Source organism: Mus musculus, chromosome 3 (assembly GCF_000001635.26).
Source record: "Mus musculus strain C57BL/6J chromosome 3, GRCm38.p6 C57BL/6J".
Taxonomy (NCBI): Eukaryota; Metazoa; Chordata; class Mammalia; order Rodentia; family Muridae; genus Mus; species Mus musculus.
In genome coordinates this window covers 146,783,431-146,799,807 of record NC_000069.6, presented here as the reverse complement: position 1 = coordinate 146,799,807, position 16,377 = coordinate 146,783,431, and the positions used below count along the sequence as shown (strand labels likewise).

The following is a 16,377-nucleotide window of genomic DNA, read 5'->3' as shown; positions in this document are numbered from 1 at the left end:
CAATACAGATGTGGATGCTGGCAGCCAAACATTGGACTGAGCGTGGGGACCCCAGTAGAGAATGTAGGGTAAGGACTGAAGGATCTGAAGGGGTTTGCAACCCCATAGGAAGAACAGTTATCAACTAACCAGACCTCCCAAAGCTCCCAGCGACTAAATCACCAACCAAAGAATAAACATGGGGGACCCCATGGTTCCAGCTGGATATGTAGCAGAGAATTGCCTTATCTGGCATCACTGGTAGGGGAACCCCTGGTTACTATGGAGGCTCGATGACCCAGGGTCATCGAATGCTAGGGTGCTAAGGCAGGAGTGGGTGGGTGGGTGGGAGAACACCGCATAGAGGCAGGGAAAGGGAGGAGGGGATAGGAGGGTTGTGGAGGGGAAACTGGGAAGGGGGATAACATTTGAAATGTCAATAAATAAAATAACCAATAAGAAATGAAAATAAAATTGGACTTGATATATATATGGGATACCCGAGTATCACACACACCACTATGTAGGGGAATAATTGCTCCTGATAAATACCCTGTTGATTTTTGAAGAGTGTATATGCTCTACTTGTTGCTTACAGTGTTTTCCCATTTCTCAAGCATCACAGTTTTAGAAAAGTTGTCATGCTGTGCATCAGTGTTACTTATTTTTATTGATAATCTTTTATTGTTAATTATAGCTAATATTTAAAGTCTTACTGGATCTGTGTGCTTCTTTTCAATCTGCCAACGTTCATTTTAAGTTCTTCTGGACTTTAAGACAGATAATTTGTAGATCTTTGTCTTTTACAGTTACTGGTGTCTTTCCTTCTTCAGTTTGTCAGGTATTAGCTTAGCTCATCTGTTAATTCTGGCTAGTATGTGTATGGCATACTTTTCTCAGTAGGCTTTTAACTTCTCAGTACTTCTAGAATAATTGAGATTTTGCTAATCAGCTCTTAACACCCTCTGTTTTGGAGAGTTTCTGTATAGACTGAGGTAGTTGGTAATAGCTTAGGTTTTGCGCTTGTCACTTGTTTTTGTGTTTGTCATACAGCTGATCTTTGTGCTGTTTCAGATTCTCCTGTTTCTCTCTGTGCACTCACTTGTTGATTTTAAATTTGGTCATCTCTAATATCAGATTATTACTATATAAGTTACAATGAATACTAAGCCATGGCCTGCTATTCATCACCCACTAGTTTAGTCTTAGCTGTATTTTTAATTTGGAATATAATTAGAATTCCATGGCTCTTTATTATGGTTATTCCTTGCCATTAATTGGATGCTGAGGATAAAATCAGGTGACATACAGTGATTCCTAAGGTTTCCTGAAAACCAGCTGTCTGTCAAGGCCACTGAGTGTCACAAGACAATGACATTGACTACAGCAGGAAGATCCAGGACTCTTCTACTCTTCTGGACACAGATCTTAGAGATCATTGTGTTTTATTGGCAGGGGTATAATGTTGGCAATATTTTGGGGGGGGGGGGTTTGAGACACGGTTCTCTGTGTAGCCCTGGCTGTCCCGGAACTCACTTTGTAGACCAGGGTGGCCTCGAACTCAGAAATCCGCCTGCCTCTGCCTCCTGAGTGCTGAGATTAAAGGAGTTGCACCACTACACCCTGCTCAATGTTGGTGATCTTGAGTGTGGTACTTGAACTGGTTTCTAAGTATTTTTGGCACCCTTGTCATTCTCTCTCTCTTTTTTTTTTCATATGATCTGTGATTAACTTTGCTCTAAAGTTGCTCAAACCATCCATAGTACTCATTTCTGTGACTGAAAAAAGCAAGATAGACTTGGTATACTCACAACTGAGCAGCCCGTAAAAGTAAGCTTGACCAGTAGTTAATGCATAGGAAAGTGAGATAATAGAAATCAGTCTTGAGTTTGGAGTATTTTGGAATTAGGGCTTTTGTTTGTTTCTTTCTTTGTTTTTCATTTCTAGATGCAGAAACTTAACTCAAAGAACTAAAACAGAAAGGGAGGGAGCCTATGCTGGGAACCACCTGTGACCCTGTCAGTGCAGAGAGTAGAGGCGAATGGACCACAGGGCCAAGGCCAGTTAGGTTACATAATAAGATCTGGGCTCAAAAAAAAAAGCAAAACCAGAAAGAAAATATTTTTCAAGTAATTTGAGAGCAAAAGTAGTAAGATTGACTTTAGGCATAATAATATCTGAAATACTGTAATTATCCTTGTGTCTTTCTTTGTCTCTGCCTCTGTCAACTCTGTCTTAGATACTAATGTAACCGTCTCTGTTCCTCTGAAGGTGGAGCTGAAGTAACGTGAACACTGCTGCCTGCCACAGATGTGCTGCAGGCAGCACAGAAGCGGTCAGTAGGGGCTTGGTTTGTGTGTCAGAGCTCACCAGTGGAGTCCAGGAAGGGTGCTTTGGAGCGTCCCTCTTCTATCACAGAAAGCAAGAATGGGGGCTGAGTCCCCTGTGCCTTCAAGCGTGCTCTATTCTTTACCTGTTTATACTGGTCTACTGCTGGTCCCCAGCAAGGACATTCACTGTATGCTCCATCTCAGATAATGAAGCCATCATTCATACACATGAAAACACAACTTTGAACCAAACAGAGACCCCCAGACCCCACAGTCTGTCTGTCAGTCTCTGGGAACTTGCTCCAGCCCTTTCTGTATAGTACTCACCTTGATTTTCTTACAGTTTTGGTGCTGAATATTGTTAACTTCCATACTTACACCTTATGTAAAAATGTTGAGGGAAGCAGGAAAAAACCTTGATATTTATATAAACACACAAATGTAGGCATAGAGTTTTTTCAAAACCTACTTTACTTAGGGTTCTTAAATGCTTCAACTTTCCTTCTAACCCACCAATCAGAAGTAGGGGGTTAAAGAAGGTTAAATGGGAAAGTGGTATTGTGGACCCGTTTAAAAGTAGTTAAAGTGGTGTTGTGGGCCCGTTTAAAAGTAGTTCCTTAGGGCGATTCTTCTCTTTTATGTCAGGATACCAGCAGTGCAGTTCTATAGCAAGCACCAAGCCTGAGTCAGTAATGGTAGCAGGATTCAGCAGGAACAGCAAGGCTCCCTCAAATCACAAGTGGCCAGAATACCACAAGAAGTTCTTTGGTGTGTTTCTATAAAGTGAACACCAACAGAGACCAGTTCAGACCGGCTAAGACCAGCGAAGCATTACATAGCATAGCAATGCACTAGCATCCTCTCACTGTCTGTGGGGCTCCTTTTATCTTCTTTCTAAACACCATGCGCCCTCCCAAGGGTCTGTTCTCAGCACATCATCACATGTCCTCTCACAAGACAGCTTCTAGAAAAATGTTGCGTGACACAACTGAGTTGTTAAAGAAACCTTAACCTTCCACTTCACACAAATATACATGCACACACAAAATTCAGGAGGAGGTATCTAGTATAGTCAGTCATCCTGTTGAGAATTGCTATTATATTTATAACTTTATCATTGATCCCTTGTTCCTACCAACAGTGTATAAGATAAACTGGGTGTCTTGGCATGGTAGTAGTTCAGACAGTTACTCTTACACCACTGAGAGTTCCATAGTACTTCCTAATAAATGCTTCTTAAGCTGGAAATATTTTAATTAAGAATGTGTTGAGCACCATGACCACTCTGCTAACAGTATAGCATATAAGAGCATAATGAGGTCGGTTAGGAGCTGCATCTTACTGCCACTGCCTGGCATCTCAGGGAAGTATCTTAATGCATATTGCCAGTCTGAGAAAAGATGAAAATGCAAAACTTAAAATGTTAGTTTCAACTGAGTGTGTTACTTTTGCACCCTTAAAATGGAAACCTTTGTAAATCAGGGATCACTGGATTGCTGAAGTCATTTCTCTGTTTTTGTTGTCAGTATTGACATTTCCAGATGATACACAAGATTGCATGGCTCTGCAGCACACTCCGCATCCCCTTCTTACCGCAGGAAACGATGCCTCGCTGATGCCTCACCAAAGAAAGAAAGGTCTCTCTTGCCTTATTTCAGTGGAATGAGGGCTCCAGAGCGCCCAGTGGCATTCTCAACTGTGTGTCAAGGAGTTTATTATGATGATAGAAGCCCTCTCTCCCAAGGTCTTAGCTTTATAAAACACAAAGGCAGACTTTTTCCAGTGAATAAACTATGGAGCTATAGCCCACTGACTCTTAACATGGTTACGTTTTTAACACTGGATAGTTGATACTAGACATTTTCTAAATGCTATGGTTTCATAGTTATGGTCAACTAGACAGCTGTGGCACACTTGTCATTGTGGTATAAACAAATGCTGGATCAGTAGCCACAGCTTGGAAGAAAATGTAGGAAATGATAAAGCCCTGCAAGAACTAACTCAGCATTAAATTATCTATATTATTTTTATATCATAAAAGAGAATAAATATTGATGCAAAAACTCAGCAATGACTGAGGCACAGATTGATTCAGAAGTTAGTATCTGAGTGTAAATGGGTTTGAGGGATTCTTTCATATTTTTTAATGTTTTTTTTAATTTTATATGTGTTCAAACCAATATAAAGTTAAAATCTAAAGAGTTCTCTTCATAAATAACTATAAAATTATAATTAATAAAGCATATCATAGCTAGCTGTCTAGACTTTTCCCTTGCAGTACATGAGGGATGATAAATCTTTTTTTTTTTTTTTCTGTTTTTTTTGAGACAGGGTTTCTCTGTGTAGCCCTGGCTCTCCTGGAACTCACTTTGTAGACCAGGCTGGCCTTGAACTCAGAGATCTGCCCACCTCTGCCTCCTGAGTGCTAGGATTAAAGGCGTGTGCCACCACCGCCCCGCCTGGGATGATAACCCTTACGATTTACTATCATGACTGGTGGAATAGAGTAGTGAGGTCTGCTGTTAGCATCTCTGCCCTGCAGTTCACAAACGTGTTTTTGCAGTGGAAGAAATGGCATTTTTTCTGGTCCTTGGTAAGCTTTCTTTCCTGTGAAAGCTTTAAGGTTTCAGACCATGGATGGCAGGAGCCAGCAGTTGCTGAGCAGCTTGCTGACTCTTTAGTTTTGAAGCAGGCTTCATTCTATAGCTCAAGAGCTGGTCGCTAGAGAAAGCACCCAAGGAACTAAAGGGAACTGCAACCCTATAGGTGGAACAACAATATGAACTAACCAGTACCCCGGAGCTCTTGTCTCTAGCTGCATATGTATCAAAAGATGGCCTAATAGGCCATCACTTGAAAGAGAGGCCCATTGGACTTGCAAACTTTATATGCCCCAGTACAGGGGAACGCCAGGGCCAAAAAGGGGGAGTGGGTGGGTAGGGGAGTGGGGGTGGGTGGGTATGGGGGACTTTTGGTATAGCATTGGAAATGTAAATGAGCTAAATACCTAATAAAAAAATGGAAAAAAAAAAGAGCTGGTCTATTCTCCTGCCTCCATTCCTCATATTATTTTTCTTATAATTATGTGACTAAGTGAGCTGTTTGGAATTTTTTCCTACTTAATGCTTTGAAATGATCTGCAAATTTCTTATAATTTGTTTTTCTGTGTAAGAATATTGGTGGTTTATTAATCTGTGACTCATCTTTAATAATCTGACATTTCAGTGTGTTTTTATTTTAACTTTTATTTGAATGTTTTGACATGAAAATTGTATTCATATGCATTCAAATTAGGCCTGGGTAATGTAATACTTTCATCAGCAGGCCCTAAGCATCTTCTTAGGTATAGCTAAAATGACCCCTCATCTCCATTCCCCTCCAGAATGCACGCAGGGTGAAGGAGAGGAAGCTGAGTTATCAGTGACAGCAGCTGTAGCCTGTATCTTACGGTATCGTGAGCGTCTGAAAACCCTTTAAACGCTAGCTCCTTTCACACAGTGCGGGCTCTCCCGAGGCATCAGAAGAGTCCTGAAATTTCATCTGGACCAGTCTGTTCTGCACCATATTTCTGTGTTCTTCCCAGAGGCAGCCTTTCCTCTGGCGACCCTCCTTTCCCTTTGTACTCCTCATGACACACAAATGTATCACCCTGTGAGTGTCATGGGGAGCCTCCTCCCAGATCTTTTGGCAAGAGGTGCTTTGTCCTCCTTGTAGTGCCTCGGTCTGATAGAGCCTGTGAATCCCCTAAACACAAGTCCTGGCTCATGTGGCTCCAGAAGCCACCACTGCTCTGTGGAGCCCTTGGTGAGGCTTGACACACTTGCCTCCACTAAGTAGCCCTGCAGACCTCGCAGCCTTACCCCAGCTCTTCCCTCCTGACCCTTCGTTCTGGTTGCCTTATGCGAATGGCTGCTATTGGCAAATCTAGTTTTAAAATCAACCAGTTTGTCTGTATGCGGTTCCTTCCCTACCCGAGAGCTGTTAGCACCTGTTTGTTTTGTTTTTTCTTTTGTTTCGATTTGTTTTATTTTGTTTTCAGGTGAGAAAGTAACATGAACTACATGCTAGTGTCTTAGGTATCTGTCTAATGGTTTTCAGTCTCAGTTTTCACCTTGATGTTTTACTCAGTTGATGTTTCATCAGCAGGTCCTAAGTGTTTATGTGTTCTAGGCTCTGTAGTCGGAATCAGGAAAGCAAAGATGAACAAGTCTGTTGTGAACAGTCAAGTGATAGTTGAAGAACAATATAGTAAACCTTATTACACCTTCTCATTATAGAAACAACTTTTCTGTTTTGTTTTGTTTGTTTTGTTTTGTTTTGTTTTGTTTTTCCAGACAGGGTTTCTCTGTGTAGCCCTGGCTGTCCTGGAACTCACTTTGTAGACCAGGCTGGCCTTGAACTCAGAAATCCGCCTGCCTCTGCCTCCTGAGTGCTGGGATCAAAGGCGTGCGCCACCATGCCAGAAACAACTTTTCTTAATAGTATTATGAAGGATTTCATCTTGCTGTTACTGATAACTGCTACCAACCTTACCAAACAAAATAGATTAAATCGTGTAACATTTGTAGTAATTCTCCAAGGAATTGTTAGTAGATTCAGGTATAATACTGAAATGAAACAAAGGATGGGTAGAGCCATATTTTCTTAGTGTTGTATAAATAGGCTTCTGGGAGCAGGAAAATGGAGAATAGTCTTCTGATAGGATGGTCTTTGTGGGAGTTTTATAACCTAATTTGTGTATATGAAATAATGTTCTTGTGTATTCTCAGCTCATCTTCGTATAAGGGTCTAAATTTGTGTTTTTCATCTGTTGTCCAAGTCTACAGAAATGACAAAAGAATTTGTAGTTTTGAATTTCAATTCTACATAGCCCCATTCTGCCACCTTCTGGTAGACTTCATTTCTTATACTGCTATGCGCTGAATGTCATCTAATTATTCATATCATGGTAGGAGATTGTATTTGGGGATGGGCTACTGCAGATATCAGTCACTTAAGCTGTGCTCTCATTCTCACTGTGAGCCTCAAAGCCTCAGACTGACATCTGTGTTTTTAGTTGTAAGATGTGCTTAATGTTATGGGAAGAGAATGTTACGGTGGCTGCTTACCACAGGGTAACATGTAGGGCTGTTTATCACACAGCATGCTTACAACTAGGTCACCACAATTCTGAAGTTCCTTCAGATGTTACCTGATATTAAAACTGTCAAATTTATTATCTATTCATCACAGTCCCAATAAAAATAACTTGGAAATTAGTATAGACATGAAAGTTGATAAAGCAGTGCAAAATTCTAATACAGAAACTAATGTGTGTGGTAGTTTCTAGTTGGAACTTTAAAATGAAATCAGAAAATATTAGTGCTCTTTATCCCTGGTTTTGTGACACCTTGATATGTTTTCACATTTACAAAGTATTTCCAAGTTACTAAAAACATTTATGGAAAGAAAAGTTGGGGGCTTAGCTTTGTGATTGGAGTATATACCTACAAGTAGGAGGCCTAGATAGATAGATGAAGGGAGAGAGGGAGTTTTGAAAATACTGTTTGCTTATTTAAAATAGATAAATTGAAAATAGTGGAATGCAGTATCCTAAAGTAGTTGTAAATATACTTGCTCTACTGAGGACCAATAAATGTCCTATAAGGGCTGAGCAGATAGTTCACTCTATCAAGTTTGAGGCTATGACTTCAATCTCCAAAAAGAATACCTCCAAAGATTATTTTCTTCCCCCTTCTAAGTGGGATTGAAACATCCATACTTTGGCCTTCCTTCTTGTTAAGCTTCATATAGTCTGTGAGTTATATGGTGTGTATTCTGAGCTTTTGGGCTAATATTCACTTATCAGTGAGTATATACCATGTGTGCCCTCTTGGGTCTGGGTTACCTCACTCAGGATGAAATTTTCTAGTTCAGTCTATTTGCCTGCAAAATTCTTGAGTTCATCATTTCTAATAGTATTCCATTGTGTAAATGTACCACATTTTCTATATTCATTCTTCTGTGAGGGACATCTGGGTTGTTTCCAGCTTCTGGCTATTATAAATAAGGCTGCTCTGAGCAGAGTGGAGCACATGTTCTTATTATATGTTGGAGCTTCTTTTGGGTATATGCCCAGGAGTGGTATAGCTGGGTCTTCAAGTAGAACTATTTCCAATTTTTGAGAAACCACCAGATTGATTTCCAGAGTGGTTGTAATCTCATCAGCAATGGAGGAGTGTTCTTCTTTCTCCACATCTTCTCCAGCATCTACTGTCCCCTGAGTTTTTGTTCTTAATCATTCTGATTGGTGTAAGATCAGAGTTGTTTTGATTTGCATTTCTCTGATGACTAAGAATGTTGAACTTTCTTTAGGTACTTCCTGGCCATTTGAGATTCCTCAGTTGAGAATTCTCTGTTTAGCATTTGTTAATTGGGTTCTTTGATTTTTTTTTTTTTTTTTGAGGTTAGCTTCTAGAGTTCTTTATATATTTTGGATATTAACCTTTTATTGGATGTGGGGTTGGTAAAGATTTTTTTCCCAATCTGTAGGTTGCCAATTTGTCCTATTAACTGTGTCTTTTGCCTTACAGAAGCTTTTCAGTTTCATGAGCTCTTATTTGTCAATTTTTGATCTTAGAGCGTGAGCCATTGGAGTTCTGTCCAGGAAATGGGGCCAGGCCAATGAGTTTGAGGTTTTTTGTTTGTTTGTTTGTTTGTTTGTTTTCCCACTTTCTCTTCTATTAGATCCACTCTGTCTGGTTTTATGTTTAGGTCCTTGATCCATTTGGATTTGAGCTTTGTTCAAGGTGACAAATACGGATCTATTTTCATTTTTCTACATACAGACTACTAGTTAGATCAGCACCATTTATAGAAGCTGCTTTCTTTTCTCTATTACACGTTTTTGGCTTCTTTGTCAACGATCAAGTGTACATAAGTGTGTGGGTTTATTTCTGGGTCTTCAGTTCTATTTCATTGATCAGCCTATCTGTCTATGTACCAGTTCCATGCGGTTTGCTTCCCTGATCTTGATTTCAAATGTTGTTGTTCAATAGAAGGGAAGCATGGGCCTTGGAGAAAGTGCTGAATCTAAGGCTTGGGCAGGGAATATGCGAAATATGGAGGTACTGATTACTAAAGAACGTGAGGATGTGTTTAGACATGTGTGTGCTTGAACACATCACAGGGACACAGAGGCAATCAGAAGAACTTCCACTGGCCAGAGTGTGGATAAATAATATGGTGTTGAATTAGAGCCCAAAGTATAAATATATGAGTTGATGACTTAGTACCTCAATGGGGGCAAAGACCCACACTACCTGTACCGACAAATTAAATTGCACTTGGCCCTCAGGGAGGTCAAGCATAGCTCCTTAAGTGTGCTGTTCATAGTCACTTCCTGGCAGAGAGTGTAGTATGGAAAGCTGGGGTGGCAGAGTATTCTAACGCTCAGTACTAGCTACAGGAAATAGTCAAGCTGTCTGCAGTGATGAGCTACATTGAATACACAGCCAGTTCTAGCTGACGGATAGTTTACAGTGTGAGTAACCAGTGCTTCCTGGATTTCTAAGGGTGCGGGGAGAAGGAGGAAAATCTAGAGATTATCCCAGCCAGAGAAGTGTAAGAGACATGGGTACTGATGGAGTGTGGCATCCTGGGTGGAATCCTGGAGCAGAAAGGACACTAGATAAAACCAGTGAGCTGGTTAACCCTAGTGTGTCAATATCGATTGACTAATTATAAAAAGCAACCACATAAAAGCAAAGCAAGATGTCATAGGATTGATGTAGCATTGTATATCTCAATCTATTGTACAATAAAATCTTAGTTTAATGAAAGAAATTTTGATATGTAAAAGTCTATAGAATGCAAATTATCTGCATTGTTAAAAGCTCTGCTTGCCTGGGGATTTTGAGTGGTAGGAGGGAGACATAGTAAGGAAGTGTGAGAAAAGTCACAAAGGCAATGAGTGCTCTCTCATCATCTTCATTGGGCATGGGATCTTATTGTTGTATTTGTACAACAATGAAGACAAATTAAACTAGTGCATTCACCTCAAAGATGGGTCATTTCCAGCATGTCAAGTCTGTTCATTATAACATAAGGAGAACAGCAGAAAAGAAATTGTAGACCTAAATCCAATTTTGCCAACAATCACATTAAATATAACTACTCTTTGTAAGATCCAGCAATGTGCTTTTTTCTTGTCCATTGAATATTTTGGAGAAGATTGTTTAAAATTGGGAGAAAGGGGGTGGGGAGAATATACCATATAAATACTGTTACACTTAATCCCATCTCGACAAATCAAGAATTACCTAGGTAACAAACCTCTTGTGATGTTTGTGAGGTAGGTCCTAATTGATTCTATGCAGTGCCCATCAAAGTTCCAGAAAACTAGTCTTCAAAAAACTAGAAAAAATAATTTTGAAATGTATATGAAACAAGGTAGAGACTAGATAAAGTGGTCCTTAGGAGAATAAATATACATTGGAATTTACTTTGACTCCAAAAAAATGAAATATGTAGACAAATATATGCAGCTGTAAACTTACATCAAGTGATGTGTTTTGGTGGTTCTTTCTCATAAGGATTTTAGTTTATAATGTCTGTGCTTGTTTGTAAGTGGGGGTGAATATGGGCATAAACTGCCCAACTAGAGAGAGCAGGAGTTGGGAAGATGTGGAGAGAGAGTGAGGAAGAACAAGTGTGGCATGAAAGCACAGAGGAGATGAGGGACCAAAGGAACAAGATGGGCTTTTGGGGTATGGAAGATGATGGGAGGGTCAGCAAAAATCAAGGTTTGTTTGAAAATGCCTTGATGAAACCTAATGGTGGAGATGCTGGTTAACTTGAAAATAAAAACAGAGAGCAAATAATTAAGCAAAATCCAGGCTATAGAAGTTAATAAACAACACTATTACATTAGAGTTCTCCAGAGAAACAGAACCAAAATAAAGTATGTATATATACTTTAAAGGGTATATGTTTGGCTGACTTACAGTTCAGAGTTTAAAGTTTCTTCTGAGATTCATCCAATCACTTAACTGTAATCCCCAAGGCAAGACAGGAAATCCACTAGGCAAACTCCAAACTCTACATCTCCAAGTCTGATGGCAAAATGGTCTGCAGATCTCCAACTCCTTTTTCATCTTTGTTGACTGCAACAAACTTCTTTCTTGTGAGCTGGTTCCACTCCCTGTTAGCAGCTTTCCTCAGCAGATAGCCCATGGCTCTGGCATCTTGAACATCTTGGGGTCTCTAAGTCAACTTGAACTTCACAGCTTCTTGTTCCAGTGTCTAGGATCCACACATGATCCTCCAAAAGGCTTGGGGTCACATCTCCAGCTCTGCTCTCTGTAGTACTCTAGGCTCTGGTTGACTTCACTGCTTCTGTTGTTCTTGGTGGTCATCCCATGGTACTGGCATCTCCAATCTGCTGGGGTCTTCCGCTGCAACTAAGCTTCACCAATAGCCTCTCATAGACTCTCTCTTCATGGTGGCAAACCTCATGTTCTTTGCATGACCACTTCAGGCCTTGGCTATTAACTGCAACTAAGGCTGCACCTTCACCAGTGACCTCTCACATCTGGATCAGAAACTGTGTCCTCTCTTGTTGAACACTATGCTGAAAGTCATAGACATAGAGTATAATAAGGAAGGTAAATGGATGGCATAAATCTGTTCAAAATGATTAAATGTATATATAAAATCCCAAGAAATGTAAGAAACAAGGGAGGACTAGTAAGTTCACATGTTAGTCTGCAGTGATGATATGTATATTCTTTGCCCAGGGAGTGGCACTTAGGAGGTGTGGCCTTGTTGGTGTGTCACTGTGGGTGTGGGCTTTAAGACTCTCATCCAAGCTGCCTGGAAGCCAGTTTTCTAGCAGCCTTCAGAGGAAGATGTAGAACTCTCAGCGCCTCCTGCCCAGTGCCTGCCTGGATGCTGCCATGTTCCACCTTGATGATAATGGACTGAACCTCTGAACCTGTAAGCCAGCCTCAATTAAGTGTTGGCCTTATAAGAGTTGCCTTGGTCATGGTGTCTGTTCACAGCAGTAAAACCCTAACTAAGACAGAAGTTGGTACCAGGCTCTGGGGTACTGCTGTGATAGGCCTGACCATGCTTTTGTTTGGAAGAAAGTGGATTTGGGGACTTTGGATTTGGAAAGCAATGGACTGTTTTAAATGGAGCTTAATGGGCCATCCTAGAAGGAATATGAAAGACTTTGTTGCTAACAGTGATTTGAACTGTGGAAGCCTGGCTCTAGAGGTTTTTGAGGAGAAGAATTTTAGTATGTGGCCTAGAGACTGTCCGTGTGATATTGGTGAAGAATGTGGCTGCTTTTTGCCCTTGTCTGAAGAGTCTACCTGATGCTAAGGTAAAGAGATTTATATTAATTGCAATGACAAAGGAAGTCTCAAAAAAGCCCAACAGAGACTTTGTTCTCTGGTTAAGTCTCATGAAGTGTTTTGAACAAGCAGAGCAAGCTTAGAAAGGAAAAATATAAAATGTATGGTTCAGGTAATAATAAAAGGGCACCAGGAAGTGAAATGCAGCTAAATCCCGAATTTGAGGAGATGAAGAGATTAAGGGAGTGCTGATCTCAGGGTAAGACTGTTTGGAGTTGAACAGGAAATAGTTTGGACTTTTAATCTGGAACGAACTACAATCCAGAAATGGAGAGCACACTTGTGATCCGGCTCTTGGAGCTAGAAGACACAGACTTTTGATCTGGATCTTGAGGAACAGTGGCCCAGGCATGGTGGTGCACACTTTTAATCCCAGAAGTCAAAGTAAATCAGATCTCTGAGTTCAAGGCCTTCCTGAGACAGAGAAAGTCTTAGGTGAAGAAAAGCTTAAATTCAGGCCTTTAATCCCAGCATTCCAGAGACACAGCCATGTAGATTTCTGAGTTAAGGTTAATCTACAGATCAAGTTCCAAGACAGCCAACTTTAGGCATTGAGGGAGTTAGAAAATCGAAAGCTGATAATAGAATAAGGGAGGGGTGGGCATGTTCCAGATTCAGCGGCTTTGGCTATGGGGCTTGGGCTTTAGAGTCAAGAATTGAAGGGACTACTGGGACAATTGCTGCTGGTTAGCTGGAGCTAAGAAATTAGCAGTGATTAAGAAGAGACCAAATCACTGAGGTGAAATATTCTGGTAAATTTTTTTCTGATAGCACAAAGAAGCTGTGTTCCAGAGATACCCAAGGTTGTACCTTGTGCTGCAGCAGGACTTAGTAATGTACCCAGGTGGTACTGGGTTTGAATGTATGAAGGGGTTATGGATAGCAACTGAGGCTTGGCACTGAGAGGCCATGGAAGGCCATTATGAAGGTGCAGCCTTAGTTGCAGTTAATAGCCAAGGCCTGAAGTGGTCATGCAAAGAACATGAGGTTTGCCACCATGAAGAGAGAGTCTATGAGAGGCTATTGGTGAAGCTTAGTTGCAGCGGAAGACCCCAGCAGATTGGAGATGCCAGTACCATGGGATGACCACCAAGAACAACAGAAGCAGTGAAGTCAACCAGAGCCTAGAGTACTACAGAGAGCAGAGCTGGAGATGTGACCCCAAGCCTTTTGGAGGATCATGTGTGGATCCTAGACACTGGAACAAGAAGCTGTGAAGTTCAAGTTGACTTAGAGACCCCAAGATGTTCAAGATGCCAGAGCCATGGGCTATCTGCTGAGGAAAGCTGCTAACAGGGAGTGGAACCAGCTCACAAGAAAGAAGTTTGTTGCAGTCAACAAAGATGAAAAAGGAGTTGGAGATCTGCAGACCATTTTGCCATCAGACTTGGAGATGTAGAGTTTGGAGTTTGCCTAGTGGATTTCCTGTCTTGCCTTGGGGATTACAGTTAAGTGATTGGATGAATCTCAGAAGAAACTTTGGACTTTTAACATTTTTCAGACTCCTGTAGTTTATGGGAACTTTGGAAGTTGGACTAAATGTATTTTTTTATTATACTTTGGCTAGGTATAACCCCCCAGACTCATGTGTTTGAAGAAGCCAATGGGGACTAAGGAGTGGAATCAGACTTTATGAGTATGCTTGGTCCAGGGGGTGGCACTATTAGAAGGTGTGACCTTCTTGGAGTAGGTGTGTAACTGTGGGTGTGGGCTTTAAGACCCTCATCCTATCTCCCTGGAAGACAGTCTTTTCCTGTTCCTTTAGAATAAGATATAGAATTGTTAGCTCCTCCTACACTGTGCCTGCCTGGATACTGCCATGTTTCCCTCCTTGATGATAATGGACTGAACCTCTGAACCTGTAAGCCAGCCCTTATAAGAATTTCCTTGGTCATAGTGTCTGTTCACAGCAGTAAAACCACACACACACACACACACACACACACACACACACACACACACACACACACAGAGTGCAGAAAGGTAATGGAATGGGAGTTAGAAGATTTACACTGTAAGATTTTAAGTTGACTGGCAATTCTGAAGCTTCCAAGTCAGTATGGTATGTGAAGGGACTTGGCACAAGTTGATAAAATAAAAGACTAAGACCCAGGAGTAGATACATATATTCAGCCACCTGAATTTTAATAGGTGCAAATGAAGTTTAATTGTAAATGGATATGTATATTGTTATAAATCTACCCAATGGAATCCTTACTAAAAATATGAGCTATTCAGACTGTGTAGGTAAATGCCAGTCACTGTGCTATGCTACATGAATTTCACTTGCTGTGTAAATCTATATTTACATAACAAGGTCATGGCTGTGTCATTTTTCCTCCACGTGAAAGCATTACATACTAAATATGATCCCATGTCTTCCTTAATCTTCAGACTTCTGTACATAATTTTGCTAGGCCCCGGTGTGTTTGCAAACATAGATACAGATATGAAACTGAAAGGCTTCAAGATCTGTATCAAGATACAGATACAGATATAAAACTGAAAGTCTTAAAGGTCTGTATCAAGGTCCGACCATCTGAAGGAAAGCATACACTGGCAGAGTCTCAGACACTTGGCAATAGGTCCAACAGCCCATCTTGCCCACCACCACTTTCACCTCCCTCCCCAGCCAAAACTGAAACTGACTTGAAAGGTCCTTCTGGAGAGTCAGCTCATGCAGCCTAAGGGCTTTTTCCTCTTCTTGAAGTAGGCGTGGTCAGATGAGCATGGTGCCATAGTCCTGCTGTCCCAGTGCTCAAGGACTCTGAGACAAGGGATCTCAAACTCCAGGCCAGCCTTAGCAACATAACAAAGTCCTGTCTCAAAATACAGTGTTTGAAATATCTGAAAATAAATCTTGTCGGTGTAGTTTGTGTTTCGAATGTTTGAGACCCCTGGTTGAGTTCCCAAATAGCATTGAGGTGGGTGGTGGGAATCACATAATATCAGTGTTGTTATTCACTTGTAAAGACTATAGGAGCCTTAACATCACAAATGCAGATCTCACATGTGGTAAAGTATTTAGCAAATATATTGCTGATATTTGCTATTTCTGTGTGCAAGCCTGTATACCGTGTGTGTGTGTGTGTGTGTGTGTGTGTGTGTGTGTGCGTGTGCGTGTGCGTGTGCGTGTGTGTGTGTTCCATCTCTTGGCATTCACAGCACGTTTACCTTCAGAAACTGCTATTGTTTCTTGTAATTCCAGTTTAGCTGGAGCTGCAGTTGTTTCTGTCAGGCAGTAGATGCCAGCAGAGTTCTTTTAAACTAAAAAGCAAGTCTCTGGCACCACCATAGCAACAGCTTCCTGTCACACTACTACAGACAGATATTTTAAAAATTAAATATTCTATGTTTTGCAAGGTCTTTTGAACAAAAGGAACCAGTTTTATAACCAACAACAAAAAACTATCAAACATAGCATTTTCAAGATACTCAGTTTAAGTTTACCTTTTTGATATAATAATTTTAAATCTTATGTATTTTAGTTAAATGAATCCCTGTGTTGTTGTTTGAATGTGGGACTTTATTTAAGCAATATCAAACAAAGGTCTGGCTAGATGTCTGTTAAAAGGCATAATAGCTGACATACTATGTTTAGTTAGGTTTGGCAAGGAACCACCATGGGAGTCTTATCTGGGGAGGCCCATGCAGCAGAGATGAATGCAGGA

The 16,377-nt window shown here is 40.8% G+C and overlaps 1 protein-coding gene across 1 annotated transcript in view; it reads left to right on the top strand.

Annotated features, from left to right (window-relative positions):
• The window catches only part of Prkacb (protein kinase, cAMP dependent, catalytic, beta), an 83,368-nt gene that overhangs the window by 13,139 nt on the left and 53,852 nt on the right, over positions 1-16,377 (top strand). The window lies entirely within an intron of this gene.